This window comes from Schistocerca piceifrons, chromosome 8 (assembly GCF_021461385.2).
Source record: "Schistocerca piceifrons isolate TAMUIC-IGC-003096 chromosome 8, iqSchPice1.1, whole genome shotgun sequence".
In the NCBI taxonomy this organism is placed as follows: domain Eukaryota; kingdom Metazoa; phylum Arthropoda; class Insecta; order Orthoptera; family Acrididae; genus Schistocerca; species Schistocerca piceifrons.
The window spans coordinates 387,721,788-387,735,692 of NC_060145.1; the positions used below are offsets into that span (position 1 = coordinate 387,721,788).

Below are 13,905 nucleotides of genomic sequence, written 5' to 3' on the forward strand. Positions count from 1 at the left end.
TGGATGTGTGTGATGTCCTTAGGTTAGTTAGGTTTAAGTAGTTCTAAGTTCTAGGGGACTGATGACCTCAGAAGTTAAGTCCCATAGTGTTCAGAGCCATTTGAACCATTTTTAGTTGCCTTTCATCAAGGTTGCATGTTTCCAATAGAGCCCACAGATATTGGCGATCGTCACCTATTAATTTTTCTGGTGAAGTGTGTGGGCCTACGACTCTATCCCTTACAATTCCGCCCACACTTCTCCGTTTTCTCCGTCTTTTCCCACTCATGTGGAGCCGACGTTCTTGACAAGTGTTTTCCATTCTCCTCGGTTCCAAACTTCCTTTCACTTTCCCTCAAGTCCTCGTGTACATAGTCCACCTATCTTTTTCTTGCTTTTTCTCTTCATCTGTCACCTTCCACTACCGTTTGTATCATTCTCTTGCCAATACAGGTGTCGCTCCTTCTAATGACGTGTCCGTACCATTGCCGTCTTGTCTTTTGAACTTCGTCTGATATCTTCGTCACTTCATCTTACCGGCTCTGATGACGCCACAATTTCTTCTTCACATTCTCATTTCAGCCACACTCATTTGCCTCACAAATATTCCTTAGTTCTTGCACATGTTCTCCGGTCCCTACAGCATTCCAGATTTTACTGCTGACTTATACATCATTCCTTTAGTCTTCAGATTTATTCTTGTATCACACAATACACCTGACGACCTTTAAGAGTTTATCCAGCCTTTCTTGTTCTGTGGGCTACTGCCATACCAGAATTGCCATCACGCTGTTGATCCTGAGTGGTTAAAGCTTTTGACTTTCGTCAGGTATTGTCTACCAACACATTGTTACTAAAGCGAAACCCATGCTTGCTTCCGTGATCACTCGATGATTTGCATCTGCCCACACGCGGTTATTGTCGTAAGTTATTATCCCAATCTGTGCGAATAATGCCGCATCAGTAAATAAAAGCATGCTGTGAACTTCTGATCTTCAGCGCTCCGCCGTACAATGAAACATCGCCAACTACACATTATATTTTAAGAAGAAGAAAGCGCTTATGCAAGATATCATCCCCACGGAAAATTTGGGCCATAAAGCTTTTAGTATGCACTTACGAACTTCTGAAAATACAGTGTTCAAACTTTCTCGCAGACCAATTGGATGTCACTCGCTCCGTCCCACTGATGTCCGAGTGCGAAGTGCTGTACAGTGGAGTGGCAATCAGAACCCTGCTATTCGTGGGACGTTGAAGGTAAGCGAGGAGGAATGGGGAGCTGGATACATCTTCTCAGTGTGTTGAAATCTCGCTCGAGAAAACATGTCATGCTACGCGAAAAATAGTAATTAATGTACGTAATATGCCAACCTCACACACAAACAGGTTCAACATCATTTTAACAACAATTTCGTATTGGTATTTTGCAGCTATATAAACGACTAAAAACCAAAACGGATAAAACTAACCAACTGAAGAATTATTACGAAACGATTTTCAGTTTACAATGTAATCATATAAGTCATGTTGAAATACGTGATCCTGCAAATGTGCTTTAGTTTAACATTGTCAGCTTTACAACTCAAAGAGAATAACGTACAATAGCACTGCACAACTTTTTAATAACACATTCATTCGTTTCATTCATTTACAATGCATTTGCAAACCACAACATGAAAATGGTTAAAGCAAAGAGACCTATGGCACCAGCTACATGTTACAAACCGCGCACTTTGACGCAATGAGCACACAATGACACATTGTTACCTATGTCAAAACAGTATTTTACAAACGTCTTTCTCATTCCACTGTACAGTACTTCGCCTTCAGGCATTAAGCGGATGCAGTGGGCCGGAGTTAGTGACAAACCGACTGGTGCGCGCACATGCTTAAAACCTGTACTTTCGGGTGTAACTGCGTACTACCGGAATGACGGCCCAGATTTTCGTTGCTACATTTCAGGATAATTTTTCAGGACAGTCAAATTCCACTTTTCACTGTGTGCACAGAAGACTGTGGTCTCACATACCGCACCTACTGTAAACTCAACAACTATTTGTATATTGTATTTGCATCAAACTATTCGAAATTCTGTAATATCTTCGTAAATATTCATAAACATGACAAGTTGAATTCAGCGACTTTATGTTCCTGTTCCAAATAGGTCTGTCTTGGTTTTCCCCAACTTCTTTATTTATTTGAACGAATAATCTTGAGGCACCGTGTATATCAAGAGCACAATATGCATCTTCACCATTCACTCACTGTCTCCCCCTCGCTGGATACCCGGTAGCGTGTACATGACACGTTTTTTCTTGCTTCCCTCCTTCAAAATTATAAACTTTGGAGATCTTTCATCCGTGTTTCACCTGTGAATATATCAGCTGACGCTCGAGTTCTCGTCTCCATATATTCTTCCTACTGTTACGTCATCATGACAACAGCCACGTTTCTTCATCGATGTCAATAGCTCACTGTCACCTTGATCGCATTTCAAAGTATTTCATTAAAGTTCTTGTACGTGAGCTGTAACATTTTTCGAGAAACGACAACAGAAGGACGTTAAGATATTAATGTGACTCTGTACTGCGTGTGACTGAATTACGTCTCTCTACCCTGCTCCAAAATTCGAAGCATTTGAGCCGTTTCGCCGTATTTTCACCGCGGGATATGTCACCTTGTATTCATGTTTCCATCTTTATCAATCTACCACTTTTTCTCTCGATTAATGTGCCATGTTAAAGAATTTTACTGTAATTACCAGGACTCCGTTTCTATGTAAAACTGTGAAATTTTCTGCCTCTACCGCCCTCCAGTGGAGGACTGTCATCTTAAGTCACAGATATTTCGTTTCTCACACGCTCGTTCCTAATACTGTTTGCCACTTTCAACAAGCTTTGTTTGTGCATTACTGCAACGTCTCAAACTTGATGTGTTCTCATTTTTTTTAACAATTCTACCATATTTCAATTCCCGACATCTTAACCGTTCAACATAGGAATTCTTTTATGCCGTTGGAATCTTTTATTCCAGCCACTCTGAACTGTGCAAGGAAAGCGATGTGCTAGAGCCATAGTATTTTTAGTATGTTCAGTAGAAATCTCATCTTGATAAAAAGCCATAATGGAATACTTTTTCTTTTACTCAATCGTCTTACATCAGCTTCCGTTCTTAAAAATATATTTTTTAGATAAGAAGATTCGAATTTTCACTGATTGTATGACAGTCACAGTAATACTGTAATCTGATAAATGTGTCACAAATATATGCACCTGCAACTTGCACAAAAAAAAACAATCGCAACATGTATAGTTTATCGCATCATATCGTCATTGTATTTATAAGATTCTGCAAACAGTAACTTGTATACGTTTTGACTGCGTATTTTTGTACAGTAAATTATGAATGCAAAATAAACTTCATATTGTACAATACCTTACACTGAATATATTAATGAAAACATTTGTGTTTGCTACCTGCACCAGTTCGCACTTCCACTAATTCTCATTGTATGAAATAGTCAAATCAAATTCATTACGAAAATCCTAAAACCACGTCTATATAATGCTTCTCTACATTTCGTCATTCAGATCCAAGCATTTATATCTCTTACAGATTTGATGAATCTGAATAAAATCCGGCTCCTGAGATGGCAGCCAGTTGGTGAGAGCACCTCGAATTTTATCAGAGGGGTCAGATTTTCGTGTTCCGTTCTTTCATTTGTGTTTTTCAGCAGAGTCAAAACGTTGGGAGCGAACCACTGTTTCACGTGCGTGAATAAACAGAGGTCGCTCAGAGCCAAGTATAGGCTGTAGGTCGATCCTCAAAAACGTCCCGTCTGAAAAGACGCAACCGGTCTTGTGTTTGCGAGGCAGAGTGTGGTCCAGCATCATCATGATGAAAATTCGCGCTTGCATTCTTAAACAAACGGTACAGTTGATGTGCACCTTCAGTAATTACAAACGGTAAGTGTGCAGCACAAATATCGCCTTGAATGCGAACAGCTTTGACGTTTTTTGTTTCTAACATATTCATTTGTGAACGGACTCCTCATCTTTTGCGTTTTTTTAATTGTAACGCTCATTCTGATCCACTTCTGCACGTTAATAGGAATTAATGTATCGTAGAGACTAATTTGACGCTTTTTGGGCGATTGGGTGCATAAAACTACAAGTGGGACAAAATTTTGATTGTATAGAGAACCAAAACAAGGTTTACGTTAAGGGGACCACACCCTGCCTATCTAGCCCATGTTAATTTAGGCAAGTATCTGACCCATTTCTGAAAAAACTATTTGATGCAGGACCTTAATATTCTTACTGTATGTTACATGCTGCTAATAGAGTCAACTGTACTAAAATCTACTTTATCCATTTTATAGTTTTTAAGAAATACTTTTTTAAATTTATTAACAGAAAATATTAAGTTTTTTCTGCAGAAAATATTTTTTGTGAACTTCTTAATAGGGGAATATTAATGAATGTAGTACCAGAGGTGGCTTTTTATGTTATGCAGAGTCTCTGAAAATTTCATTCAAATATCTATGATAGTTTCTGATATAATTGGGCATATGTACTGAAAATTTTAGTTTGTGGGAAATTGACTTTAAAGAAAAAACTTTTGAAATTTGTTACCTATAGTTAATTAAAACTGTCCTGCTGCATATGATGGCCCTTCTTTGGCCTCTAGCGGGTCTTCCAGCTTCTTTTTCACCTTCCTGGATGTTTGTGTTGCTTTCTTGGCCATGTTAGATGCAGACCTGTCTGCATCGGCTATCCTCATTTCATCGCAGTGTTGCAGCCCAGTGATCATATTTTCACCAGGATTAATTCCAATATTACCACAACTGAATGTAATAACAGCATCATGAAATCCTAGTTTCATTGTATACATGCCTAAAAATACAGTTTTAGGAAGGCGGTTCCAAATTATGCTGTTGAAACATTGATTTGGGTTCTGTGTCTGACCATGCAGACATTTCCTTAGAAGGCCAGGATGAGCCGAGTCTCTGAAAGCAAGTTTAATTGCTGTAAAAAGAGTAGCATGAAGAGAATGCTGGTGAGAATAAGATTCTGCAGTTGCCTGAGCCCTATTGTATTGGCACCACGAATTTTCTCCTGATGGACACAATCCATGACATGGCTTATCATCATTAGAGGACGTTAGGTATAAACTTAACTTGCAGGAGCTTCTGCATAAATAGCTGTGAAAGAGTACATTTGTAAACAAGGACTGCAAACGTAAGTATAACAACTACTCGTAATCACACTTGAACAAAACTAACCGCGTGTTTGAAAGCGTGTTGTTTACAAACAGCAGAAACAAAAGAATACCGATCGTTGCATTTCAAGGATAGCCAACACACTCCGGAGTACAAAAAAATCCCTAACCTGCAATGTAGGGGATATAAAGGTCTAAAATATATGCAGAAAACAGGGTGACAGAAAAGTGGGCGTGGCACATAAACACACGTGGCAGGAAAATGTTCTTTAAATGCTTGAAAAAAAATTTTTTTCAGCAAAATCCTTTTCAGAGTACTTAAATAAAACCTTAATCTATCGAAATATGATGAAAACCGAAAATCGATTTTTTTCTACCTGAACCGCGGTGTGGTGCCCTTAACGCTAGTTTTTGCATGCAAATTCGTGAAAAACTTATGTTTGGGGTGGTTCCATCTGTTGTTGTGGTTTTCAGTCCTGAGACTGGTTTGATGCAGCTCTCCATGCTACTCTATCCTGTGCAAGCTGCTTCATCTCCCAGTACGTGCTGCAGCCTACATCCTTCTGAATCTGTTTACCATATTTATCTCTTGGTCTCCCTCTACCATTTTTACCCTCCACGCTGCCCTCCAATTCTAAATTGGTGATCCCTTGATGCCTCAGAACATGTCCTACCAACCGATCCCTTCTTCTAGTCAAGTTGTGCCACCAACTCCTCCCCAATTCTATTCAATGCCTTCTCATTAGTTATATGATCTACCCAGCTAATATTCAGCATTCTTCTGTAGCATCACATTTCGAAAGCTTCTATTATCTTCTTCTCCGAACTATTTATCGTCCATGTTTCACTTTTATACGTGGCTACACTCCATACAAATACTCTCAGGAACGACTTCCTGACACTTAAATCTATACTCGATGTTAACAAATTTCTCTTCTTCAGAAACGCTTGCCTTGCCATTGCCAGTCAACATTTTATATCCTCTCTACTTCGACCATCATCAGTTATTTTGCTCCCCAAATAGCAAAACTCCTTTACTACTTTAAGTGTCTCATTCCCTAATCTAATTGCCTCAGCATCACCCGACTTAATTCGACTACATTCCATTATCCTCGTTGTGCTTTTATTGATGTTCATCTTATATCCTCCTTTCAAGACACTGTCCATTCCGTTCAGCTGCTCTTCCAGGTCCTTTGCTGTCTCTGACGGAATTACAATGTCATCGGCGAACGTCAAAGTTTTTATTTCTTCTCCAAGGATTTTAATTCCTACTCCGAATTTTTCTTTTGTTTTCTTTACTGCTTGCTCAATATACAAATTGAATAACATCAGGGATAGGCTACAACTCTGTCTCACTCCCTTCCCAACCACTGCTTCCCTTTCATGACCCTCGACTCTTATAACTGCCATCTCGTTTCTGTAAGAATTGTAAATAGCCTTTCGCTCCCTGTATTTTACCCCTGCCACCTTCAGAATTTGAAAGAGAGTATTCCCACAAAACCAGAATACAGTGGTGTGCAAAACTTAAAGAAGAAAGTGACTTTCTCGTGCTGCGTCACTTTCAAAGAAGATAGCTGGATGAGACTTGGACCATACATAGAAATGGCACTTTTATTCAAAGACAATAATTACACTGAAGTTACCACGATTTATGCTGGTCCTCCAGACATCAGAAAATGTTCTTAATTGGATGTGTCGTCACTACTAATAGTAATGCATGCTCTGACCACTGGGTTTGTAAAGAGGTCTTGTGGCAGGGCGTACTATTTTTGCACCATCGCGGTTGATAACTGATGGACGGGCGTGGGTGCATTTGAGCGAGCTGTAATAGTCTCCCCTATTCAGTCTGTATATTAAGTAAGTAAGCAGTAAAGGAAACAAAAGAAAAATTCGGAGTTGGAATTAAAATCCATGAAGAAGAAATAAAAACTTTGAGGATCGCCGATGACATTGTAATTCTGTCAGAGACAGCAAAGGAGCTGGACGAGCAGCTGAACGCCATGGACAGTGTCTTGAAAGGAGGATATAAGATGAACATCAACAAAAGCAAAACGAGGATAATGTCGAATTAAATTGGGTGATGCTGCGGGTATTAGATTAGGAAATGAGACACTTAAAGTAGTAAACGAGTTTTGCTCTTTGGGGGGGCAAAATAACTGATGATGGTCGAAGTAGAGAGGATATAAAATGTAGAGTGGCAATGGCAAGGAAAGCGTTTCTGAAGAAGAGAAATTTGTTAACATCGAGTATATAACATCGAGTTTAGACAAAAAGAGAATAGAAGCTTTTGAAATGTGGTGCTACAGAAGAATGCTAAACGTTGGATGGGTAGATCACATAACTAATGAGGGGGTATTGAATAGGATTGGGGAGAAGAGGAGTTTGTGACACAACTTGACTAGAAGAAGGGATCGGTTGGTAGGACATGTTCTGAGGCATCAAGGGATCACCAATTTAGTAGTGGAGGGCAGCGTGGAGGGTAAAAATCGTAGAGGGAGACCAAGAGATGAATACACTAAGCAGATTCAGAAGCATGTAGGTTGCAGTAAGCACTGGGAGATGAAGAAGCTTGCACAGGATAGAGTAGCATGGAGAGCTGCATCAAACCAGTCTCTGGACTGAAGACCACAACAACAATAAATTCTTCCCACATGCGTTCGACGGGATTTAAATCCGGGGATCGGGCAGGCCAGTCCACTCGCCGTACATCCTCTCGTTCCAAGAGCTCCTACGCCTGCGCTGTTCGATGCGGACGCGCATTGTCATTGTCGGCCATGAAAATGAACTCAGGATCAAATCCACCCCTGAATAGACGGACAAGAGGAAGGAGTACAGTGTCACAAAAAGACTGACAGGTGAGTGTGCCGTATCCAAAGATTTAGAGGTCGGTAAGGCAGTGCAACATTATGCCCCTCCACACCATAACACCTGGACCACCAAAACGATCACGTACGATAGAGTTCCTGGGTACATTACGTCTTTCATCTCTCGTCGTCTAAGGACACGTCAAAAATCACTAAACAAAGTGAATCTTCTCCCATTCGAGAAGAGCACGTGACGCAACTTCTCGTTGGTCCAGGCCCTGCGCTCTTCATACCATCGCAAACGGTGCAGCCGATGCGCGGGTGTCAACTGTAACACCCCAAGTAACCCGAAAACCCAAATAAGAATGTCATGATAATTTAAAGTAGGGAACATTGTTATCCTGACAGGTACGACAACTTTGACAATAATATATAACACCTTAAAGTTTTGATGAACACCAATTTCCATAATTACTGAGTATGTCATGATATAAGGTAGAAAGAAAGAATGGTTATTTTTAATTAGCTATCAAACATCTTAGTAATAGCCGTAAATCAGTACGACGAAAGTTAAGTCCAAAGTAATATGTCGGTCAGAGATAACATTTATTGTGAAAGAGAGTTGTAAACGCGGCGAAAAGGAAGTTCAATGCGTCTACAATGCTCGATCACGGAAATGTTAGTCGCTTGCTAGCTTGCTTGCTATCAAGTCGAGAGAGAGCACCGTTTGCTATAGTACTACAAACGCAACGCTACGAGATTGTTTCTATTAAAAAAAAAAGTAATTTGACAACAATCAGAGCAAAATGCCTCGGACCTTTGGAGGTGACGGAGTCCCACCTCTAACTGACAAACCAGGAACTTCTAAGATACGACTCGGCAAACGAATGGTAACGAGATGGGGTGCTATTAATATCAATGGGGGCTACTCTGGGAAGAAGGTAGAGCTGGCAGAGGCTGCAAGTAAGATGGGGTTGGACGTTTTAGCTGTTAGTGACATTCGGGTAAGGGGTGAGAAAGAAGAGGAAGTGGGAGAATACAAGGTCTACCTGTCAGGAGTCAAAGCAGGAATAGCACAATGGGGTGTAGGGCTTTTCATCAGGAAAGAAATGGAACCCAGCGTAGTTGCAATAAGGTATATAAACGAAAGACTGATGTGGATAGATTTGACAGTGTCTAGCAAGAAATTAGGATTGTGTCAGTATATTCACATTGTGAAGGGACAGATCAAGATAAGATGGATAGTTTTTATAAGTCACTCAGTGATGTAGTTGTTAGAGTAAAGGACAAGGACAGTGATCTGCTCATGGGTGATTTTAATGCCAGGATTGGAAATCGAACAGAAAGGTATGAAAAAGGTTATGGGTAAATTTGTAGAGGATATGGAGGCCAACGGGAACGGAAAAAACTCTTGGATTTCTGTGCCAGTATGGGCTTAGTAATAACAAACTCCTTTTTTAAACATAAGAACATTCACCGGTACACTTGGGAAGGCAGGGAACCAGATCTGTCATTGACTATATAATAACAGATCAGGAATTCAGGAAGGCTGTGAGGGACACACGTGTATTGAGGGGTTTCTTTGATGACACTGATCACTATTTAATCTGCAGTGAAATTGGTATTGTGAGGCCGAAAGTGCAGGAGGTCTGGTCCATGTGTAGGAGGATAAGAGTGGAGAAACTTCAGGATAAGGAAATCAGACACAGGTACATAACAGTGATCTCAGAAAGGTACCAGTTAGTTGAATGTAGTCGATTGCAGTCATTGGAAAAGGAATGGACAAGGTACAGGGACACAGTACTAGAAGTGGCTAAAGAATGTCTTGGAACAGTAGTGTGTAAAGGTAGGATGAAGCAAACAGCTTGGTGGAATGACACAGTCAAGGCAGCCTGTAAAAGGAAAAAGAAGGCATATCAAAAATGGCTACAGACTAGAACTCAGGTAGACAGAGAAAGTTGTGTTGAAGAAAGAAACAAAGCCAAACAGATAATTACAGCATCCAAGAAGAAATCTTGGGAAGACTTTGGAAACAGGTTGGAGACCTTGGGTCAAGCTGCTGGAAAACCATTCTGGAGTGTTATTAGCAGTCTTCGAAAGGGAGGTAAGAAGAAAATGACAAGTATTTTGGACAGATCAGGAAAACTGCTGGTGAATCCTGTTGATGCCTTGGGCAGATGGAGGGAATATTTTGAAGAGTTGCTCAATGTAGGTGAAAATACGATCAGTAATGTTTCAGATTTCGATGTACAATGGGACAGGAATGATGATGGAAATAGGATCACATTGGAGGAAGTGGAGAAAATGGTCAACAGATTTCAGTGCAATAAAGCGGCTGGGGTGGATGAAATTAAGTCGGAACTCATCAAATGCAGTGGAATGTCAGGTCTTAAATGGCTACACAGGATAATTGAAATGGAGTGGGAGTCGGGACGGGTCCCATCAGACTGGACGAAAGCAGTAATCACACCAATCTTTAAACATGGAAACAGAAAAGATTGTAACAACTACAGAAGTATCTCTTTGATCAGCGTTGTGGGTAAAATCTTCTCAGGCATTGTTGAAAGGAAGGTGCGAGTATTAGTTGAGGACAAATTGGATGAAAATCAGTGTGGGTTTAGGCCTCTTAGAGGTTATCAGGAGCAGATCTTTAGCCTACGGCAAATAATGGAGAAGTGTTACAAGTGGAATAGGGAATTGTATCTATGTTTTATAGATCTAGAAAAGGCATATGACCGGGTTCCTAGGAGGAAGTTATTATCTGTTCTACGTGATTATGGAATAGGAGGCAAACTTTTGCATGCAATTAAAGGTCTTTACATGGATAGTCACGCAGCAGTTAGAGTTGACGGTAAATTGAGTTCATGGTTCAGAGTAGTGTCAGGGGTAAGACAAGACTGCAACCTGTCTCCACTGTTGTTCATATTATATATGGATCATATGTTGAAAACAATGGACTGCCTGGGTGAGATTAAAATAGGTGAACACAAAATAAGCAGTCTCGCATATGCGGATGACTTAGTTGTGATGGCAGATTCTATTGAAAGTTTGCAAAGTAATATTTCAGAGCTAGATCAGAAATGTAAGGACAATAGTATGAAGATTAGCATCTCCAAAACAAAAGTAATGTCAGTTGGAAAGAGATATAAACGGATTGAGTGCCAAATAGGAGGAACAAAGTTAGAACAGGTGGACAGTTTCAAGTACTTAGGATGCATATTCTCACAGGATGGCAACATAGTGAAAGAACTGGAAGCGAGGTGTAGCAAAGCTAATGCAGTGAGCGCTCAGATCTACTCGTTTCTGCAAGAAGGAAGTCAGTACCAAGACTAAGTTATCTGTGCACCGTTCAATCTTTCGACCAACTTTGTTGTATGGGAGCGAAAGCTGGGTGGATTCAGGTTACCTTATTCATAAGGTTGAGGTTACGGATATGAAAGTAGCTAGGATGATTGCAGGTACTAGTAGATGGGAACAATGGCAGGAGGGTGTGCACAATGAGGAAATCAAAGAAAAACTGGGAATGAACTCTATAGATGTAGCAGTCAGGGCGAACAGGCTTAGATGGTGGGGTCATTTTACACGCATGGGAGAAGCAAGGTTACCCAAGAGACTCATGGGTTCAGCAGTAGAGGGTAGGAGGAGTCGGGGTAGACCAGGGAGAAGGTACCTGGATTCGGTTAAGAATGATTTTGAAGTAATAGGCTTAACATCAGAAGAGCCACCAATGTTAGCACTGAATAGGGGATCATGGAGGAATTTTATAAGGGGGACTATGCTCCAGACTGAACGCTGAAAGGCATAATCAGTCTTAAATGATGATGATGATGATGATGATTGTGTGATAGAGATGCGCGGACTTTGTTCTCAGTTATTCTGGCTTGAGAACGTGAACTGAAGTGATATTCTGATAGTGTACGAAGACGAGTTAATGAACTTTAAATATTGGAGATATTATTGTTGCACTCTACCTTCATCAAAGTGAACAGTTACAACGAAGAATGGACGTAGTATCGAAGACTGCAATACCTGATTAGCCCGGAGTAGGAAACATTAATACAAACACACGAAGATAATACAAATACGCCGATTGTAAAAGTTGTCGTAATTGTCACGATCACCAAATTGAAAAGAATCGTAACTGTTCTGATCCATCGGTATACGTGTCGTGTGATGATTAGAAACTAATTGCTAAGAAGGAACAATAAAATTGTTCGTCAGTAAAGGAAATTTGACTTGTTGGTTCCACCACTAATTGAACTGTGTGATAGTTCAAAAATGGTTCAAATGGCTCTGAGCACTATGGGACTTAACATCTGAGGTCATCAGTCCCTAGAACTTAGAACTACTTAAACCTAACTAATCTAAGGACATCACACACATCTATGCCCGAGGCAGGATTCGAATCTGCGACCGAAGCAACCGCGCGGTTCCAGACTATAGCGCCTAGAACCGCTCGGCCACACCGGGCGGCTGTGTGATAGTTGATAATCAAAATTAATTAACTGTGAACATATTAATTGAAAGAGTGACTTGATGAACATTGAGCATTGAAAGGAGTGTTTCGCCGAAATAATATCACGGCGCACGAAAGCAAGATAGCATTATAGATTATCCCTGGATTTGCATCGTGCTGTAGTGAACAATTCTGCCTAGCAACGTAACAACAACTGAACCGCAAATGAATTTCTCCTAGCTTCAGTGGTGTGAAACGACGCCGGTGATGAATGATTCACCCAGTACTGCAATAAATAACTAACCGGGCATAACAAATCATCATAAAACGATAATAGACAATTAAAATCAGCAGTTCGCATTGCTGAGAAGACTGTGCGTACTCGCAAACGAACTTTCATACATTACGCAAGGAACAATTTTCTTTAGAGATTTTCGGGTGCGTCGCGTCTCCATTCCAGCGACCGAGCTGTAGCAGTAGCGGCTCAACATCAACAGCGACAACAAAAGGGGAGAGGGGACGTCACACAACGGAACACAACGTACTGGCCGTCGGAAAAAGAGACAGCCTTCATGCAGTCGCCGTTCAACTGTGCAGCGTGAAATCCTGCTAAATGTGGATGCAATTGCGCCCGCTGGTTGACGTGGGTCCCTTCTTAGCTGTTGCACAATGTAATACATATGTACTGCCGTAACTGAATGTGGTCGACCACCTCCTGTCGTTCAAGCAGCGGTGCCTGTAGTTCGGTACGCTTCCCATGAACGTGGAACAATGATGTGAGGAATGCCAAACTCCTGGACTACATTCGTCACCATTCGTCCTTCCAGTTTCCCGACGGTTATTCCCTGTGCGAAGTCATCTAAATGCTCTGCACGTTGTAATGGAGAACACCACTGTCACAAAGCACAGTAACTGCTCGCTTCTGGCCGGACCCTCATTTAAAATGGTCGAAAATTCGATTTAGTTGCAGTTCTTGAAAGGTATATGAATCTAGAATGTAGGGACGAGGAGGTTTTTTCATCCGTGCGTTACAAAAGTTTCTACAGCCCATTGTTTGAAGCAGTGTCACGGCCGCTGTACGGCGCTCTCAGCCGGAGACGCCCGGCTCAGGCAGAATACTTATCGTGTCGTGACGCACGTTCACAAAATCATTTATATTGCAGTACGCATGCAAACATATTCGCCGACAAAGCTGACGAACAACGTGTGCTGGCTGTCGAACGAAGCATATCCATCTCAGCCAGATCGGCTTTTCTCGCCAAGAAGGAAGAGGGAATTGCTCTCCAGGAACAATTCGAGTTAGAGGAAGAGCTGATATACGATCCTGGAATTGCAAACTGAACGTAACTAAATAAAAAGCTTTCTTCAGGTCAAATTTTAGTCAAATCATAATTTTTGGTTCGCCATATTGGATTAGCCATTTTGAAAATCTAACTACAGATATGT

The 13,905-nt window shown here is 41.0% G+C and overlaps 1 protein-coding gene across 1 annotated transcript in view; it reads right to left on the reverse strand.

The window, feature by feature from the left end:
• The window catches only part of LOC124712373, a 623,942-nt gene that overhangs the window by 289,860 nt on the left and 320,177 nt on the right, over positions 1–13,905 (reverse strand). The gene's annotated exons all lie outside the window — the stretch shown is intronic.